The 19563-nt window shown below is 37.6% G+C and overlaps 1 protein-coding gene across 3 annotated transcripts in view; it reads left to right on the top strand.

Annotated features, from left to right (window-relative positions):
- The window catches only part of SORBS2 (sorbin and SH3 domain containing 2), a 204753-nt gene that overhangs the window by 27175 nt on the left and 158015 nt on the right, over positions 1–19563 (top strand). For all 3 annotated transcript variants that reach the window (XM_061177387.1, XM_061177391.1, XM_061177392.1), the window contains exon 2: positions 8639–8775. The gene's annotated coding sequence lies outside the window, so the exon portion shown is untranslated. The remainder of the gene's footprint in view (positions 1–8638; positions 8776–19563) is intronic.

The raw sequence follows: 19563 nt of genomic DNA, 5'->3' as shown, positions 1-19563 counted from the left end.
TGACATTTCTAACATGCCTCTCCCATACCATCTTATTTCTTGTGTTTCCTTTTTGTTAATAAGACTATTGTTGCTATTTTTAGGAGGTTGACCTTGCTGGTTAGACCGTTCCCACCCAAACTTTTCTATATCTGGCACTGAGGTAAACAGAAGAGGTTGCTAATAGCCAGAGGCGACTGGTCCAGAAGCTCCAGCCGCCCCAGGTATGGCCTGGTCAGGTGACAACGGAAGGGATAATATTGCAGCAACATCTGTAACCCACTTGGGACACACCAACAGGTCACAGAAAGAGGTAGGAAGGTCTGGATTAGAGGACAGATAACACAGAAAATACTAACATGTTCAATATCTGAAGGTTGCCATTTCTAACCTGCATTCATTTTAGGAAGATGTTTTTCTTATGCACTTGATATAACGAATCTGTAGTCCCTTCTAACCCTTGAATGCTGGTCAACTCTTCCTTTTTATTCTTCACTCATATTTCATCTCTGTGAGTTTCAAGAAAACTTTTCTAACATTTTGTGTATTACTTATGTATGACTGTCCTTGCAAAATTAACTTTTGTGGCCATAGTAACGATGGAAATGTGCCATGGATTGTTGGGTTAATTAGTTTGTTTTTTAAATGCCTCAGAAAAGATACTTTTCATGCTGTGCTTTGATCACTTCAAAGTGTTTTACAAATGTATGAAAAGAATATACAAAACAGTACATCTTCAAACATGCTTAGGCCATAACCAACGTCCCTGTGCCCATGGTAGAAGAAAGCGTTACACAGCCTCTTCCCAGGCAACAGGGCGAAGACCAGCCTCCAGTCTCTGACTCTGCTCTGTAGCCCAGGCCACCCAAAGCTCTCCTTTCCTCTCCTTTGCCAGAGAACAAGATCACAAATCTCCCAGTTTCTCAATGGCTACTCATTCCTTGTGTGTTTGTAACTAATGCACCGTATGGACATGAGGAAGGGTTTCAAGTCACAGGAATGACAATGGCCTGACCAGGCAGGGTTGTTGGTGTGATACTTCATGTCTGTCTGCCTGTCTGTCTGCTCATCAGGTACCTATAAACAACATCAGGTATGGCTTGTAGGGAGCCAGGTGGTTATAACTGTCTAGCAATATACAGACAAATATATCATTCTCTCCAACAACCCTAATCAAAAGAAATTTTGATCAGGGACCCCAAGTGAGTGATTAATACACCCTAATGGAGTATTACATGGCTCTGAAAAAGGTCTGGAGAGATGATGCGAGAATGCAGGTAACTTGATTTATTTCAAGCCCATTTTAGAACATAAATGCAAATTATTAAGATAATAGAATATATTATATCCTGAGGGGGAAAACAAGTGCTATCTGATACTTCAAAAAGCTTTTAAATTAAATACGTAACTACAAAGCAATACAGTTCAGAGAATCCTCTTGGTTGGAAACAGCTGCTTAATTAGAATACAGAGTTTTTGCTTTTTACAAGATACTTTCATTTTACAAATTCTTGTTAATATACAACAAAAATGCCATTGTGTGTTGCTTAATGCCTTGAGCAGGACTTATTTAATCAAATACACACTGAGCCCTTCCTCTGTGCAAGGCACAAATACAACACACATGTCAGGGGTACGATGAGAAGGGGAAATAAGAGGAGAAATACATGAACCAATCACTCAAGCAAATGCAACGTTTGATGTTGGAGGGAATGTGAGGAATGTGATTCTTCAAGAGTTAAAAACAGTATAATTTGAAGTCAGGGAGCCTGATTCCTCCAGCTCTGTTTTTCTTTCTCAAGATTGCTTTGGCTATTCGGGGTCTTTTGTGTTTCCATACAAATTGTAAAAAATTTTTTTGTTGTTCTAAATCTGTGAAGAATGCCATTGGCAATTTGATAGGGATTGCATTGAATCTGTAGATTGCTTTGGGTAGTATAGTCATTTTCACAATATTTCTTCTTCTAATCCGAGAACATGGTATATCTCTCCATCTTTTTAGGTCCTCTATTAACGCATATATGTGGAATCTAGAAAAATGGTACAGATGAACCTATTTTCAGGGCAGGAATAGAGACGCAGACATAGAGAACAGACATGTGGACACGGGGGCTGGGGGAAGAGGAGGGTGGGATGAATTGGGAGATTAGGATTGACATATATACACTACCGTGAGTAAAATAGAGAGCTAGTGGGAACATGCTATAAAGCACAGGAAGCTCAGCTTGGTGTTCTGTGACGACCTAGATGGGTGGGATGGGGGGAGGTGGGAGGGAGGTCTAAGAGGGAGGGGATATATGTACACATATAGCTGATTCACTTCTTGTACAGCAGAAACTAACACAACATTGTAAAGCAATAATACTCCAAAAACAAAACAAAACAAAAAAGCTTGACCTTGGCTGGAGCAGGGAAACCCTTCCTGAGGAAAAGGCACTTCAGCTGAGGGCTGAAGGGTACACGAATCCACTGCTGAGCAGGGCAGGCGGCCGGCAAGAGGGAATGACGCACGCACAGGCCCTGACCATGGCCCATCCCAGGAACTGAGAGGAGACCAGAGAACCTGGAAGAAATGGAGCTAGAAGGAGGGTAGGAGATGTGGGTGGAGATGTGAGAAGATAGCAGGTTGTGCAGAGCCTTAAATAGGCCCCTTTACGAAGGTTTATCTTAACGATTTTTCTACCATATGCAGCAACTGTTGCATATGCTCAATTTCAATGGCATATAAATATCAAGAAAAGCTTAGTCATGGTTATATAAAACAGCAGAGGCCCTTGCTAAATACATATAGAGTTCAGACAGTAAGATTAAAAACAGTAAGGTTTTAACTAGTAAAGTGAGTTGTAACAAAGGTTTTAAGAAGTTATTTCTATAGAATCTCTTGCATTTGATACTGGTTATTTAATCGTTCCTTCAGACTCTCACCTTATGTGGTAAAATTCAGTCCCAGATTGCATAATGGCACATGAGATGGCAAATCACCTCCTAAAACACATTCGCTTCACATCGGTAACCAGGAAGCAGAAATAAGTGGACATATGATTTGACAACTTTAGATGTAGATTACGGGGGCAAGGGGGAACGGCCAAACGGAATCTCTGCTAAGTCCAAGCAAAAGTTGAGATGTTAGAGTTAGGAAGGGGTTTATAGCTCAATTCTTCTCCCTCCCTTTCAGGGCACGAGTGCAGAGGGCTTGCGTGACTGGTCTGAAACCACTCACCTCTTGGGCTTGGGTTTCCCCACTCAGTGCACTTACTCACTGTTCCGCACGTGTAACACTGAGGTTCCTGGAGATGGCCCTGCTGACACTTACTAAGGGCATGATGCTTCCAAGCATCACCAGTTTTGTTGAGCATGCTTCACTCTGTTTCATGTGGTCTAAGCAGACAAGTGTAAAAGATGTTAGTGCACTTAATCTAGCCTTCATTTTGCATTCAACATGCCAGACTTTGGGGGTCTATCCCTTCCTTTGATCAGCGTTATCTGATGTCTGTCGTCTCTATAGTATGAGAATCTGACTGCCCTTTCGGTACATCTTTGAAACTCATGCCACTGTTTCAGACGGTCGTGCTGCCTCTCCCTAAGCACCAAAATATTTGACTAATAGAATGACGCATTGTTCTCCTGGAATATTAGACAATGCTACCCAACTGACATGGCCACGAAAACCTTCAAACATTTATACTGCAACTCACTTTTCAAAGGACTTCAGAGGGGAAAAAAAATGTAACCTAGAAAACAATATTCATGGGAAAACTACATTCACTTCCTTCCTACTGAGATCCTCTCAATTAATAGGAAGTGATGAGGAATCAAATGAGAATTCGGAGTTCTCTTGGGAAAAAAATTTAAACAGCTCTCAAAGAAGCCCTCAAAATACATGTACTCAAGAACCCATGCACATAAAAGGCCCTAGAAATCATCATGGTATCTGAAAACAAATTACTACATTTGGCCATATATACTAACCTGCACAGTTAGATTCTACTATATTTTAATTATTTAACCAATAATACCATTTACAACGTGCCAGACTTTTCTACATTCCTTTCAAATGACAGCTATTCTAATCCTCACAACAGCCCACTGAGATAGGTCCTATTTAAAGAGGAGGAAACAGAGACACAGGGAAGTGAAGTAACTGGCCCAAAGTCACACGGAAGTGGCAGGACCGGGATTCAAACCCAGACACACTGGCTCCAGACTCTCTGCTGTTAAGCATTACACATATTTTAAAGTTTTCTGAAACAACCGACCAACCTGTGAGACATAAAGCTACAAATGGTCGCTGCATACAGCACTGGGAGTTTTAAATATTACCAGTGTGGGTCCGCATTCTCTCTTACAGTGAGGATTTTATTTTCAGGAAGCCCTTTGAGCCCACAAGGCTTTGGTGCCACCTGAAAAAGTGAGAAGTCATTTGGCAAACTGGTGAGATCATTCAAAATAGTGTGCTCACTTATTTAAGGGTGGGGCAGAGGATCCAGAAGCCTCTCTACTTTAAAATACCAATCTTTCTCATGGTTCTAACAAGTGGAGTGTTATCTGAGTTAATAAGATCCTTTCTTGAGACATAAATACTCTCTAGCATGGTTTGTTCTACATCAACTGTGCCTTAGCTACATTGTTTTAATTAGACAAATACTTAGCCGAAAACAATCTCAGTTTTTCTTGTGTGCTATGGAGGGAGAGAAGGAAATGTACAGCTAGACTGACTTCCAGCATTTCCATCCGTTTTTCACCCTCTTCATCTCAGAAAGATTATTCTTGCTCGAGCCTCTGAAACCAATCCTGTCCTTTTGGAGAGTTTAAGAACCTCAGCGAACATGGCGGCCGGTCCCACTCATGCCTTGCACAAGGGTTCTTGTAACTAGGTCCTTATCTTAGTCTTTGGAGCCTGCATCTCTGCAGGCAAACTTGCCAAGTGTTCTAATTCCTCCAAGAATTAGTTGTTGACCCATGGACCACTCTTTTAAGTAGCATGGATCAAGACCAGTGGTTCACCAAGTGTGGTCAAGAATCACTGGGGACTTGTTAGAGATCAGAATTTCAGGCCCCTTCCCAGACATACTCAGTCAGAAACGAGGGGTAGGACCCAGTATTCTGTGTTTTGACGAGCCTTCCAGGAGACTCTGATGCTCGCTACAGTTTGAGAACCATTGGCCTAGATGGCACTGCCCAATAAAAATAGAATGCAAGCCACATTTGTACATTTAAAAGGTTCTGGCATTTTAAAAAGTAAAAAGAAACAGGTAAAATTAATTTTAACAAATTATCCTATTTAACCCAATATGTCTGAAATACCATTTCAATATATGATCAACAGTCTTTTTCATACTAAGTCTTCAAAGTCTGGTGTACATTTTGCACTTATATGACATCTCAGTTCTGACGAACCACATGTTAAGTGCTCAACAGCCATATGTATCCACCATATTGGATAGCCAAGCTCTAGACTTACAGTGATAATAGCATTAACTTTTATGCTTTCTATGCATCAGGCATTGCTTAGTTAAGCATTTTGTGTGCATCATCATGTAAACCCTCCCACAACTCTGTGGATTGGTACTGTTATTATCCCTATCTTATACAGGAGAAGGGTTATGCCAAAGCCCTATTTAGTGCTTCACCAATATAAGAAGTCCAACTCTAATATAAGCATTTTCTAATGATTTTAAATCAATTTATTTGTAAAAACAAAAAAAGAGAGAAAGAATATAAATAAAATCATTAACAGTAGTACAGTTGGTACAATTGCTAAGGCATTAATAACTTATAAAAGACATAGGGTTGCGAAAGTAGGAAAGTCCAAATTTACTGTCTTCTAACCTTTAAAACTATGCCTCAATCTGCACTCTTCTGTGACATCAAATCTGTCAAAAGGTGCTTATGGAGAGGCTGTCTGGACAGTCAGGATCTTTGCGGAACAAAGGAGACCTGGGTGAGTCACCTGGCAGTGTAGGACTCATCCTAAATGGGGAGCTAGCAGGGTCATAACCTGTTCATTCAAGTGCAGATTGACATAAAATGATTAATAATAGTTAAACAGGAGGCAATGGGCTTCTCTCAGTATTGGTGTGAAAAGCAGGCAGTTTGGAATTTAAAAATTATGTTTGACTTAGTACTCAAATAGTTAATCTTTATCTGTTCCCTTAACTTCCATAGTTTCTCAAGGAAGGCCAATTTTAAAATGTATTTTCCTTTTCATTATAAACTACTATAAGGAGGAAAAAGTAAAAACAATTAAAAATTTTTTTTCTGAGGCTAGGCTTCCATTTTTTTTGCCAGAATTACCATTTATCATTTTGACCAAGTAAAGTAAATATCCGATATTAAACTGACAGTTATTTAAGACTTATTAAAATGGGACCGGTTAAAATAAATGAACAGAAAAATGCATTATTCTACAGAGATCTTTTTAAAAACCCTGCTGCATATTTTTTAAATAAGGTTAATCTTATTTTAAAATTTTGATTACATATTTCAAATGTAAGTTATAATTTTTTAAATTTAAATATCTGTGTAATTTTAACATAAGCGTATCATTCCGAAAGATTTCACTATTTTACCGTAGTAGTTGAAATAGCAGTCGTGTAACTTTTTTAAAACACATATCATGCATAGTCTTCAGTATTTTCTTTCTTTTTTCTTCCAGTTTTATTGAGATATAATTGACATACAATACTGTATAAGTCAAGGTGTACAGCATAATCATTTGATTTACGTACATTATGACGACCACAATAAGTTTTGTGAACATCAATCATCTCATATAGATACAAAATTAAAGAAATAGGGAAAAAAATGTTTTTCTTATGATGAGAACTTTTAGGATTTACTTTCTTAACAACTTTCATATATAAAATACTGCAGTGTTAATTATATTTATCATGCTGTACATTACATCCCTAGTACTTACTTTTAACTGGAAGTTTGTACCTTTTGACTGCCTTCACTCAATTCTCTTTCCTCCAACCCCTGTCTCTAGTAACCACAAATCTGACCTCTTTTTCTATGAGTTTGCTTGTTTGTTTGTTTTTGGAGTATAATTGACCCACAACACGATGTTAGTTCCTGTTACCCGGCATAGTGTAACAGGATTTCACATTTCTATACGTTTCAAAATGATCACTACAATAAGTCTAGTTGCCATCTATCACCATACCAAGATATGACATAGTTATTGACTGTATAGATTCCCCACACTGTACATTTCATACCTGTGACTCATTTATTTTGCAGCTGGAACTCCGTACCTCTTATTCTCCCTCACCTATTTCTTTCCTCAGTATTTTCTCTAATCAGTTGCAAGGAAAGATTTGAATTTGATCTGAGCCTCTGGTAAGCAACCTTCATAATATTAACTATAAAATATATCAAGGTGGTTTGTATACTGGTCTAAGATCAGAGAATCTTCTTTCACCTCTCCACAGTACTTCCTGACTGTGCAAGCCTTCTCTTTGTTATGAAGAAAAGGGAATTCAGAGGATTCAGGGATTTCATCTACGTAGAATAAAGGCTTATATAAAAAATACTTAAGTGTTTCCTTGGTAGGAAGTAACTAATTTTCCTTCTTAGGGGTGTTGCAAAAGGCATAATGAAGCAATGGAAGTCAGGAGTCAGTCTGATGACGCATATCTTCCTTCAGTCAGAGTAGAAAGAGATCTCCATCTCCAGTTGCTATGGTTTGAATAGCCTGTGGAAAAGAAGCTGTAAAAGTCTATAGCAAAGCCCGTCCTTATTCTTGCTGCGTTTGTGTGCTGTAAGCCTTCTGAGGCAAAGACATTGTTAATTTTGTCCACTATTGTATTCTCAGAGTTCTTGGCAGATAGTAGACTCAGTACTTGCCACAAAAATATTTGTTGAATGAATGAATGAATACAATTTGTAGATCTTAATTCATCATTCTACAAACAAAATGAAAGCTCAGAGTTTGCCAGTCATTGTTGGTAACCCAATCTGAAATATTTCTTCGTTGGCCTTTGGAGGGAGAGTCAGGGGACGGGTGCCTGTCTGCGTCTTGTCACTGAATGGACCCCAATCTCTGCCAACAGATAAGAAATGTCAACAGCTTAACCCAGTAGCTGTCAAAAATAGCATAGTTGATGAAACTGGAAATTTGGGTGTGGGCTAGAAATAAACCATTTGTCTTCAGTCTTAAGAAGGATAGGATGATAACAGCTATTCCTCCCAGAGAGATCTAAAATATTTTTAAAGAGCCATATAAGCAAGCAAGGAACTATCAGAAGAAAAGTCTTTCCTCTCAATAAGGCATAAATAGAACATCTTATTTTCAACAAACCAGGTAGATCATTTTGAAAACGCGAGGATTATGGCAAAGCACTATGTTTCTTTAAGATTTCAGTTGAAATGTTTTATTGTGTTTTGTTTTCAATCGTGCTGGCAGTTTTCCTCAAAATGTAAATGAATATTTGCACAGTGAAGCAAGTTGTTGTGGGTTTCCTGGTTTGTGTCCCGCCCCCCTTCCCCGGAGGGGGGCTGTGGCGATTCGGCAAGGTTTTTTCATCCCTTGCAGACAACCCCGGCTGCTGTTAATGCTGAAAATAGCTCAAACGCTCTCAGAACAGTAGCACCACCCAGCAGCTGGGATTCTTTCCGTCTCTCATTTGCCTTCTCTCTTGCCTTTTTTTTCCTTCAGACACTTGGTTTGGACTTAATCTTAAACCTCTGGAGTTCAAGACCTTTTAAAAAGGGCTAAATAAACAATCTCCACGTGTAAAAGGTCAATGACTCCTACCTCTCTTCAGAGCAACTGTTGAACCCGGCTGCCTGTAGGTAAGATTTTTCTTTAATTCTGGAGTGATGTTATTGGTTTATGATATGTTTATGACTAATGTTTTTTTAAATAACTTGTTAACCGGGAGAATAAACTGGGGTGCTGAACGATTTCCAGGTAAATACGGTGTTCCAGGATACAGCAGTAGCATCTGTGCATTTCTGTGGCTGTAATTTTAAACTGTGCTGAACGCACTCTGTCATGTTGACCTGCAGTACAGACCCGCCTGTGACTGAGCTGCAGCAGAACGCTAATTAAGCCTCATTGCCAGAGCCGTCCAGAGCCTTGCAGACATCCTAATTTTCCTGTTTAGACGGCTTACTTATTTTTAACTTTCTAAGGGCATTTTTTTTAAGGAAAAAGATGCAACTACCTGAGGAAAGGAGACATATTAGTAATTATTTTAAGGACAAGGAGATAGCTCTACCTTAGTACCTTTTTTCATCACTGTGCTGTTCATTACTAGCGTAGAATGAGAACAGTTTTTGTTTGTTTGTTTGTTTTGGTTTTTTGTATACTCCTAGCACAATTCGGTGACTCGGTTTTGAGAATTCCTTAACTAGCTGACTGTCTTCGGCTAGCAGGTTTCTCCAATGTGACAATATAATATTTTGGAGAGTTTTCTGTGCCTCCCCGTCCCCTACCTTATGCTTGGTCTTGACATTCTGCAAAGTACTTTGATCTGTGGACTTTAACTTCAAACACAGCATTTACTTTCGTTATGAGTATTTACTATGTTCAGTAAAAAGTCTTTTTTTTTTTTTTTTTTGGTTTAACGCTTTTATATTATTTCCTTTGAATAATCTATTGGGCTTTGGTTTTCTCTCACTGATATGTGTTAGGTTTTATTAGTACAGGGACCCCCCAACTGAGAGACCAAGACTATTTTATGGCAAGTTTCTCTGACCAATATAGACTTTATGATAGCTCTCTGTTCCCCTCCAAGCAGATGTCTAAAATCAAGCAGCAAATGACGGTGCACAGACCAGATTCTATCAACCCCTCACTTGAGTGCCTCCAAATTACCACGTGCCTCAGGGCCTTACTGTTGCTTTTTAACATGGACACTGAAGTCCTTGGAATTTAGAGATTCTTGTTCCCAAAGAAGTTTATTGGTGTCACACCATATGTCAAAAGAAAAATGCATTTTAAACACACATCTTCCGGGTAACTTTTTTTAAAAAAAGAAAGAAAAAGAAGAAGAAAAATTAAAGAGAAAAAAAAAGAAAATTAAAAAAAGGAAAACTAGAAAAAAAAAAAGGAAAAGAAAAATCCTCTGTAGCCAGAAGTGTGTTATGGTAGTGAAACTTCTGCTGAATGAGGGATAAGGAATGAAAAAAACGTATTTCCTAAAATGGGCAGAGTGTAGCACTTTCTAGCCATTCAGTCAGATTCTTTATTTTGGAGAAAATTCATGTGTTATTCCATTTGTTTGTCACACTTTTCTTCTTCACCACAAGCAAAGGATATTTTCAAAGTCCTCAGCCAGATACTGAGTTTGATGTTCCGTGGCAAACTGTCCCCGTGTCCTGGTGAAGGTGAAGAGTGGAGCGAGCCTGACCCTGTCAGGATTCTGTGCAAGTCCCCGACTGTGGGGACTGATACACTGTGCTCTGTGCTCTGCACCTTGCTGACAAGGGAGAAAGCCAGTGGCTGCAGGACTCCTCTTCAGAGGGGTGGAGGAGGGACTCAGCTATGGGAGACGTCCCGCCAGATTAGGAGCAGATACAGTATGATCTCTAGAACTGGTAGTAGGAGAACCTAGAGCTATTCAGTCTAATTTTTTATTTCCAAAAGCTGGACATTTCATTGCTAACTTTCTCCCTTCAGATCTGCATAATATAGAGCTTTTTAATCATCCCATTTCTGTGATGTGTGTACAGTCAAAACTTGAAATCCTCCAGTTATTTTGAGCATACACTTCCCTGCCTTGGGGGGTTCTAGAATACTCTCCTCCTTAATACTAGGAAGGCTTGATTTGGCATTGCTGAGGAGACATGTATTGCTAAAAGGCAATACAAGTTCAGTTGCAGAATCCGAAGGACGAAATGGGTTTGGAACATGATAGAGGCCATTAAATTCTTAGGCAAGCCATTTTTTTCGTGTTCTGTTGGGTTTTTTTGTTTCTTTGTTTCCCTCTGCCCCTTAATTTTACTCTGAAACTTTGGCTTGTTTGAATGTGAAACTCAAGGAGAAACCTCGTCAAAACCACTGAGTTTCACATAGGTTCCACATGAAAGAAGTATTCTACCCAGCCTTGCTTGAAACTTGGCCCATGTTTTGCCAAAAGTTTCATGAATGTCAGTGAGCCTGGATTTGAAACATAATCCCAAACCAGGTGACTTCTGGCGACTTTGAGGCTGTCCTGTAGAAGTATAGAATCTGTCAAACAAGGACACCCCTTATTTTCATATCTCCGACTAATTTCATGTGTATACACATTTTTCCAATAAACTTCCATTTGTTCTATGATGTTTTAAAGCCAGGTTCAATCCTAATATGAATTTTTAGAGCTGTGGGATTGAAGCGTTGGCAAATAGAAGTCTGCATTTTAAATTCCAACACAGTCTGAACCAAGTGGTGTGAACATGTTGGTATAATTCAGCTGAGGAAGGAAGTCCCAGGAGAGTCATGGAATGTCTTTCTTTGCTTAAATATACTTCTGTGCTTGTGTGGAACAAAGAGTAACCTTTTGTCCAGGTCTATCTGCTTGACAGTATGCCTTTTGTTCGCCCTCCAAAGGTGGTGTCAAATGTATTGGTGGAAAAATAATAAACTTCCAGATATATATATTTTTTGCCTGCTTAACTGATATACTCCTAGGGAACATTGTAAGCATTAAAAAGTTCAGTACTGATACTTGTAATGTAATGTATACTGAGGATAAAGGGGTACTCAGCAGAGTCTATTTTCTTCAGAAAAGCTTTACCTAGAGCTGTTGTGTGACAGTCAAATGGGCTGGGTTGTGAAGGTGTGTGTGTGTGTTTTGAGTGATTGGAAAGGAAGAGGGGATGTGTAAGCTTTGTTCAGCAAATATGTTATATTTAAACCAAAAACAGCTGAGAAGAGGAAGGGGACAAAGATGAGAGGAGTGGAAATAAGAAGAGGAGACCATCTGAAGCAGAGGATGTAGCACCAGGATGGTTCAGTACTCCCTTCTTTAACTAGGCTTTCTCCTAGAAACGAAAACTCTACCTGCAAAACACCCACACCTGTAATTTTATTTAATACTCAGGATTATCAGAGATAACAGATTGTATTTTTATTTCACCCAGTGCATAGGTGTTTCACATTCAATAACTACTTTGATTTCCTGGATCATCTATCTTAAGGTAGGGTGGTATTACTATTAATATGGGGTTGGTCATGCAGGCATTGTGTTCCCAATGTACAGGTGAGGACACTGACCCTCAAAATTACTGCATCATCCACTTTACATTCCTAGTAAATAGCAAATGGCAGGTTGGCTGTCATGTCAAGAGCTTTCAAAGTGTACCATTCCACCCCATTGCAAAATACAAAGATATAAAACAAGTTAAAAATAATAGCCAAAGGATGGTAAGAAAATGACTGGTCCAAGCAATGAAAGAGCTGTTTCGAATCATAACAACTTCTGACTTTCTGTACTTCACTGAGAGAAAACCGTAAGCAAAAGAGGGATGAGGATTACGGAGAAAGACACACATGTGCCAGTGGTATAATGAACCAAAAGTTATGACTTGGTTGATTGAAACAAAAGATACAGGTCAGCGAAAAGAATCAGGTTAGTAACGACACAGCTTTAAATAATAATGTGCTCTCTAATGAAAGGTCAATTCAGTATTAGAAAAGATAGAATAGAAACACTAATCTCTTGTTCTGAAGATAAATTTGGGCTTGAAGAAAGAAACTGAATTTAGTTTAATGGAAAAACACATGTACATCATGGGTTTTTAAATGCTGTGTTTTGGCTACTTTGACCCGTTGCAAATCCTGGTCCAAGTACAACTTTGAATTGGTTTAATTCTAGTGGAGCCGCTGCTCCTGACATGCATTCAGCTCAGTGGTACTTCTCTCGTTCAATTTTGCAAACCTAAGAAATTTGGTTGGTTTCAAATTTAGCTCCAAGCAGTGTTCTGAAGTTTTGTGTTTGTTTGACCTGACCATTTAAATATTTTAAAACTACACAACACTCAACCTTTAGAACAAATTCTTAATGCTAAAAACACTTAAGAGCATTGAAAAAGTTATACATAAGTACATTGTCTGCAAATTTAATGAACAACTAAATATAGTTAACAATACAGTTTTGATCTAGATCAAAACTATTTTCTATTCCACATTTAGCTGTTTTACTATGAAAGTATTCACTTTTTAAAAAATTGTTATTATACTGAGATTGAAGATCATGGTTAAGAATGGAAAACTGGGAATTCCCTGTCAGTCCGGTAGTTAGGACTCTGCGCGTTCACTGCTGAGGGCCCGGGTTCAATCCCTGGTCGGGGAACTAAGACCCTGCAAGCTGCAGGGCATGGCCAAAACAAAAATCCCTGAAAAAAAAGAAAAAGAAAAAAAGGAACGGAAAACTATCCAGAAACAAATATGGCCGTGTAAATGTGCAGTTAGAAGAGAAACCGCATCCTCGTGGTACCAGCAGAGCCGAGTGTTGGAAGGCATGATCTGGCATCTGGTTGACCTTCATGTGCACATCTGTGAATAGTCCAGAACGGTGGGCTTGTACTAAAGGATTCAGCAGGGGAGTGTTGGAGATAAAGGAAGAAGTTTTGTGCTAATTCAAGAAGGATGTTAAATGTCCAACTAAGAGATCCAGGCCTCATTCTGAAGTAAGAAGTGGTCATTATCCCTGACTGTACAGGGCAGTAAAATGATAACTTTGGGGAGAAGTAAATAGTTGACAGAGTATCACTTCTTAGTGGTTGAGTTTAAATAAAAAATCAAATTGCTTTCAATAAAAATCATTTTATAATTTGAAATATAAATTTTAAAAATATTTTTAATTTATTTAATTAAATAAAATAAAGTTTTAAATAAATAAAATCTTATTCTATTTATTTTATTTATTTATAAATTGTGTTAAAAGTTGAAATATAAATTGTTTTCTTATAACATGTAAACAATTGTTTACAAATTGTTTACTATAAAAATCAATAATTTACTATTGTTGGACATAAAATTAAATCATTGAAATTTTCTGTTTATATCAAATATGATTATTTTCATTCAAGGCAGACTAAAACCAAAAGTCGATGTAAACAAGTTTCTAAACTTTATATTGATATCACAAAAGATTGTGGCTTATAATGAGACTTTTTAAAAAAATTTATTCATTTATTTATTTATTTGGCTGCGTTGGGTCTTCATTGTTGCGCTCGGGCTTTCTCTAGTTGCGGCGAGCAGGGGCTACTCTTCATTGCGGTGCGTGGGCTTCTCATTGCAGTGGCTTCTCTTGTTGCGGAGCACGGGCTCTAGGCATGCGGGCTTCAGTAGCTGTGGCTCGCAGGCTCTAGAGCGCAGGCTCAGTAGTTGTGGCTCACGGGCCTAGTTGCTCCGCAGCATGTGGGATCTTCCCAGACCAGGGTTCGAACCCGTGTCCCCTGCATTGGCCGGCAGATTCTCAACCACTGCACCACCAGGGAAACCCCCTGATGAGAGACTTTTAAAAACCAAGTAAAAGACTGAAAAACTGAGTGAAATGGTAAATTCAGTAAGAGTTAGATGATTTTTGTAGAAAGAGTAATAAAAGTTGATTTTGTAAAAAAAAAAACAAAAAAACTGTTTTTTTTAAGATGACTACTGGTCTTCAATATAAAATATAGTTCATTTTAGTTTGTGTTTGAGCTACTTTACTTTAAAAATCAATGGATGAATTTCATATTCCAAAATTAATTTAAAGTTGGCACTTGGGCTTTGTCTCATGTGGTGAAATCCATCACTTAATAGCCACAGTTTGTGTAAAAACTTGTCTGGAAATAAAGTGATAATAGTTATGCTAAGGTGAGAAAATTTGATTACAGTGAGATTTTTATCCCCCTTACCATATTTTATCTATTTTGGATATTGAAATTAAACAAAAAGCATTAAGGGTTAAAAATCATTTGTGCCTAAATCATAATTTTATATATTCACTTACATCCTTTTCCTCAATCAGTGTTCTGAATGACTATATAAGAGCATACATACAAAAACACTGGACAGAAGACCAGTTTGTATTTCTCAGTGAACATTATAGCTTTGTACATTTAACACTTGACTGTGCTTATTAATTTAAGAAGAATGATCTTACATATAAATCAAAAAGGAAGGAAATTAGGAGGTTATTAGTAAAACCAGATAGTGTTTTAAGTGATTACAAGTAACTCCTTTTTTTTTAAGATTTTTTTTTTTTGATGTGGACCATTTTTAAAGTCTTTATTGAATTTGTTACAATACTGCTTCTGTTTTATGTTTGGTTTTTTGGCTGCGAGGCATGTGGGATCTTAGTTCCCCAACCAGGGATCGAATCCGCACCCCCTGCATTGGAAGGCAAAGTCTTAACCACTGGACCGCCAGGGAAGTCCCCCTACAAATAACTACTTTTAATACCCTAAGCATTTTCATATTTACTGAGTGAATATTTTCGTAAGGATCTTTTTCTATTGCTTCAGTCATTTACTTTTTAAAGACTCCCTTCACCATCATATATGAATCATATGGGGCTTGAGGTTTAAAACTTTACAATTGACACAGACTATAGATCAATCTCAATGCAGAAAACATCGATAAAACCCAAAACAACTTTTCAAAATAAAAATTCACAACCAGACACAGGAAAGAATCGCTTTAACCTTAAAAAAAAAAAAAGCATCAATTAAAAACTTATATCATAAAAGTGCACTGAAAAATATGAAACTCAGATACTGGTTACCTCGGGGGAGTTAGGGAAGATATTTCAATCAGAGGCGTGTACGATAGGCTTTAATTGAATTCATAATGTCTTTTAAAATTTTTTTTAGGACTCTGTATTTTATTTTATTTTTTATACAGCAGCTTCTTATTAGTTATTGAATTCATAATATCTTATATTTTAAGATGAATGGTGCGTACATGGATATTTGTTATATTATTCTTTTTATCTTTTGAATGTCTAAGTAAAGACCCGTATCTCCCATGCCTTAAATTTAAGATACATTGTATATACCAAAAAAATTTTAAATACATTTCTCAGCTGATAATATTGAAAGACAATATTAATTTTAAAGCAGAGCAGATTTTCTGAAAATTTACAAAGAAGCAATACAATAGGTGGTGTCTTGTTTAGCCTATATTTCTACATTTTTACCTAGGGCCCAAAACTTCTATAAATGGTGAATTAGAAAAGACAATGAATTTAGTTCTTTTGCATACAAATGTCTATTGTAAACCTACATTCAAGATCACTTTTGTAGTGTGTATTGTTCCACAAGGCATTGTTACATACAATTCTTAGAATCTATTAAATGTGATATTTGCTCTTTAAAATAGTGAATAATTTGTCATTTTGCTTTATGAGAATTTGCAACGGGGTTTGAATGTAGCAGTGAATAAGTATATTTTAACTTACCTCTTTAACATTGGTTTTAGGGTAATATATTGAGATGAAAGGATTTCTGTTTCAAGATGCTCTATGCAATAAACGTATGAAAAGTGATTTTATAACATATAGGCAATCCTCTCAGTGGCCATGGGACCGGGACCATGACCATGGAAAGCAATAACGTGGTTTGCTATGCCTGAGTTTCCAATTAATGTTATCCTGTGCACAGTGAGAACTACCTATATTTAATATAACGACTTCACTCTGTAACTTAATAACACATTTCTTAAAATTTAATTTATTCAAAAAATTTACATACACACAACTGTTCCTTAATTTTCACACTTAACACTTCTTTGATATCACAGGGAAAGAAACCTAGTGATTTTTCATTATCATTTGACAGGAATCAATGCTTAATTTTGAGAATTTTTATTCTGATTTTTTTGTTTGTTTTATTCATAGAGTTATCCCAAAATGCTAAAATGGAAAAGCTGGCAGACATCACTATTTTTTTAGGGGGTTTGATAAATGATGGATTATACTGAATAATTTTTTCCCTTTTTTTCATTACAAGTAATTTTACACGTAGTCTGAAAATTCAGTACAAGCCAAAAGTTCCTTATTTTAAATCATAAAATTCAAAGAAAATATATTTCCTAGGTTTCTAGGTAAAGTATGTCAAATATTTGAATGGTAAACAATAAACACATTGAGGAAATTGTGCAGTTCTAATAACACAAAGAATTACTTTGAATTTCTTCATGTCATTGTGACTAAAGCTGAGAAACCAATTATTACATAATTAACACAAAGTAATATTTGGAAACAAATGTGAGAAAAAGGCTTTCAGATTACTGGCATTAGGCACTGTCAGCTCCCTGACCATTAAAATCTCTTCTCCTTTGCCTTCTGTGACACTGGAAGATTTTCCTTCAATCTCTCTGATCACTCCTGAATTCACTTACAGGTGCCTCTTTCTCTGCCTGACCTTAAAGGTATTCCCTTGGGTTCTGTCCCTCTTGTTTAATCTCCACTCAGTTCACCTTTTCCTCCTTTATGAAAATCTTAAAAATCTATGTCTCTATCCCTGATCTCTCTCATCAGTTCCAGACCCGCATTTCCAAGTAACTGGTAAACATCACATATGAATATCTCCAGTGTACTTCAAACTCAAAACTTCTAAAACTCATCATCTTCCAACTCCCAACCTGCTCTTCTTCCCCAGGGCTATATTTTAATACAATCGTGTCACCCGGTTACTCAGAATTAGAATCTTAAACAAGCCTTCAAATTTTCCTTCATACCAACTTAGTCACTGTTGATTCTATCTACACATGCAACTTCAATATCCCCCCTTGCCCTAGCTTAAAGGCTGCTTGCAACATTCTTGACTAGGATTTCTCAATACTGTCCCAATCACTCTTGATATCCATTTTCTCTGCCTTCCAGTCTAATCCCTTGAAGCCAGAGTTGTTTTGTCAAAATAAACAAGCTTTGCATGTAGACTTCCCAACTACCAAACTTCCCTATCATATAGCAAGTACATTCACTTTGCTTTCTTTTCAGGCTTGAAAGACCAGGAATGGTGACCATGTTAACCAATGGAAGTAAATTCAGTACATTGATGTTCAGGCATAAATAGCCCTGTGTTTTCCCAGATAAAAGGCAGAGCTGGCAACCCTTCCAGACTCCTTAGTAGAAAGGGTGTGGCTCGCTGTGCCAGCCATGGAACAGAGATCCAGTATCAGTCCTGTTACTTCTCTCAAAGAACCCTTTTCCTCAGACTCTCCTTCTAACAGAGTAATGACAACACTCGCCAATCACCTGTTTCGTTTCCACTTACTATGTACTGATGTGATGGTTGTAGGCAAATGCTAAATGATAAACATTTTGTTTAAAAAAAAATCGGACCATAGTAAGAATACAAAGTTTTAAACCAGAAACTCCATATGATTCATATGTGACAGTGAAAGAAGTCTTTAAGAGATAAATTTTTTGAGGAAGCCCCATACTGTTCTCCATAGTGGCTGCACCAATTTACATTCCCACCAACAGTACACAAGTGTTTCTTTTCTCCACACCCTCAACAAGACTTGTTATTTCTTATTTTTTGATGATAGCCATTCAACTCTAAAAGATGTGAATATCTTCAAAACTGAATAGAAAAAAAAGAAATGACTGAAAATATAAAAAGATCCTTATGACAATATTTCACTCAATAAATATGAAACCGCTTAAGGTATTGAAAGTCATTATCTGTGGTCACTTAAAACACTAATCGGTTTTACTAGTAAACGCCTAATTTCCTTCCTTTCTGATTTATATGTGAGAACACTCTTCTTAAATATAAGCACAGCCAAGGGTTAAATGTACCAAGCTCTAATATTCATTAAACAATACAAAAACAAGGTAAGGAGTTATATTCTGGAACATCATAAAGGTCTCACTCGTTGAATTATTGCCATAATTTCAGTAAATGTAACTTTATCTGAAAAGCATAATATAAAGGGTGAAATTCTAAATACCAGTCTTCTGGATCTTTTAACATTTATGGCACCATTGGTCTTTATGTCATCTAGTCAATAATCATTTGTTAAGAGTCTACTCGGGCTTCCCTGGTGGCGCAGTGGTTGAGAATCTGCCTGCCAATGCAGGGGATGCGGGTTCGAGCCCTGGTCTGGGAAGATCCCACATGCCGCGGAGCAACTGGGCCCGTGAGCCACAACTACTGAGCCTGCGCGTCTGGAGCCTGTGCTCCGCAACAAGAGAGGCCGCGATAGTGAGAGGCCCGTGCACCGCGATGAAGAGTGGCCCCCGCTTGCCGCAACTGGAGAAAGCCCTCGCACAGAAACGAAGACCCAACACAGCCATACATACATACATACATAAAAAGAATGTAAGCAGACCAGAATAGCATTAAAAAAATAAAAAATAAAGATAGCAAAGAAAAAAGTATATCCCAAAGAAAATAAAAATCTCCCCAGTAAGAAAAAAAAAAAAAAAAAAGAGTCTACTCGGGGCCTTTTCTCACCTTTTTTTTTTTTTTTGTAGTTCTATTTTTAAGTTATTGAGAAGCCTTCATACTGTTTTGCATAGTGGCTTCACCAATTTCCAATGCCTCCAACAGTGCACGAGGGCTCTCCTTTATCCACATCCTCGTCAACACTTGTTATTTGTTGTCTTTTTTTTTTTTTCTCACCTTCTGAGATGGCCCACACTCTGTAGAGTGTGT

The sequence above is a fragment of the Eubalaena glacialis genome, chromosome 20, assembly GCF_028564815.1.
Source record: "Eubalaena glacialis isolate mEubGla1 chromosome 20, mEubGla1.1.hap2.+ XY, whole genome shotgun sequence".
In the NCBI taxonomy this organism is placed as follows: domain Eukaryota; kingdom Metazoa; phylum Chordata; class Mammalia; order Artiodactyla; family Balaenidae; genus Eubalaena; species Eubalaena glacialis.
This window is presented reverse-complemented; position numbering and strand designations above follow the sequence as displayed.